Raw genomic sequence first — 2,036 nt, forward strand, 5'->3', positions numbered from 1 at the left:
TAAAAATTGCAGCTGAATAAATATTGCCATTGAATAAAAATTGCAGCTGAATAAATATGGCCATTGGGTAAAAATTGCAGCTGAATAAAAATTGCCATTGGGTAAAAATTGCAGCTGAATAAAAATTGTCATTGAATAAAAATTGCAGCTGAATAAAAATTACCATTGGGTAAAAATTGCAGCTGAATAAAAATTGCCATTTAATAAAAATTGCAGCTGAATAAAAATTGCAGCTGAATAAATATTGCCATTGAATAAAAATTGCAGCTGAATAAATATGGCCATTGGGTAAAAATTGCAGCTGAATAAAAATTGCCATTGGGTAAAAATTGCAGCTGAATAAAAATTGTCATTGAATAAAAATTGCAGCTGAATAAAAATTACCATTGGGTAAAAATTGCAGCTGAATAAAAATTGCAGCTGAATAAAAATTGCAGCTGAATAAAAATTGCAGCTGAATAAATATTGCCATTGAATAAAAATTGCAGCTGAATAAATATGGCCATTGGGTAAAAATTGCAGCTGAATAAAAATTGCCATTGGGTAAAAATTGCAGCTGAATAAAAATTGTCATTGAATAAAAATTGCAGCTGAATAAATATTGCCAGGTCAAAAAATAATCATTGGATAAAATTGCCATTGAATAAAAATTGCCATTAAGTAAAAAATGCCATTGAATAAAAATTTCCAGGTCAAAAAATTGCCATTGAATAAAAATTGCCATTAAGTAAAAAATGCCATTGAATAAAAATTTCCAGGTCAAAAAATTGCCATTGAGTAAAAAATACTACTGAATAAAAATTGTTATTGGATAAAAAATTTTTCTACAAGTGAGAATTCATTGATGCATCTTTGCTTCTGATGCATGTCCATGACAGGGTCTGTTTTCTTAGAGTGTTACACCATTAATATCTGTAACAGAGAAATGAAAATTTCAGGTCATGATTGCATAAGTTCAGTGATTGAAACAATGCAATTTGCAATCCCCTTTGCTACATTCGAACAGAATAAAAAATAGGAGGCATTACTTTTAGAACGTTCCTTGTATGTAACATAAATAAATCAAGTGTTAGGCTCGCACTGGTGTGATGGTTAAACAGCCTCTTTTTATTTAGATTTACATCTAACAAGGCAAATTGCTGCAGAGGCATAAAGGGTTCAAATTAATTAGGGGCAATGCTTACAAGGACATTCTGAGTAGGGAGTTAAGCAACAAGATTCCAGTTTGCTTAAACTTCTGAATGTTAGTACAGTTGGGGAAGCAGGATATGAGGAGGGAATTACAAAGTTTGGGAGTTTGAAGGAAGAAACTTTCAGATTAGAAGACTCTTTAATATTAGGGAAACATCTACAGTGAAGGGGTGGATTTTGCTGTCGGGTGTATTTACATTAAGGTGTGGCACAAGTGCTATTAGTTTTTTTGGAAAACATTCTGTTAAAGTATTTGTAAAACAAGCGCAGAGATGCAACATTATGGTGATGGGACAGGGGTTTGGGACTTGGTTGACAGTGTGGGACCTATTTGATTGGGAACCATTTTTTGGACTCATCTAACAGAGAAAGACTGATAGTTGATGCACCAGCCCATATGTGGCAATAATATTCCATAAATGGGTGAATGGTGGTTTTGTAGAGATACAGGATACTGTCAGGTGTAAGTATATTACTAGTGTAGTAAAGGGAGCCCAACTTCTTTGCAGCAGCCTTGGCAACGTGTTCAATGTATTTGTTTCAATTCCTGGGTAAGTGAAGGAGTTTTAATGATGAGCTGTCAGCTAAAGTATTATTATGGCAATCAGTGGCTGATCTATTAATTATGTGACGCTGATCTGATCATGAGAACACTAAAAGAATTGAATCATAAGACAGTTTTGAGTGGTCTTTACGATCCAGATGCAATGAACACCAAATAAAGGTGGGGACAGTAATGAATGTTAAACAGCAAAATGTTACACTAATTGCATGATATTACATAAGGTTGCTTCTGACGTGTGTCCATGACAGGGGTTGTTTTCTTAGAGTGCCATACCATCAAT

The sequence above is a fragment of the Euprymna scolopes genome, chromosome 6 (genome assembly GCF_053919585.1).
Source record: "Euprymna scolopes isolate OS-2025 chromosome 6, ASM5391958v1, whole genome shotgun sequence".
NCBI classification, from domain to species: domain Eukaryota; kingdom Metazoa; phylum Mollusca; class Cephalopoda; order Sepiida; family Sepiolidae; genus Euprymna; species Euprymna scolopes.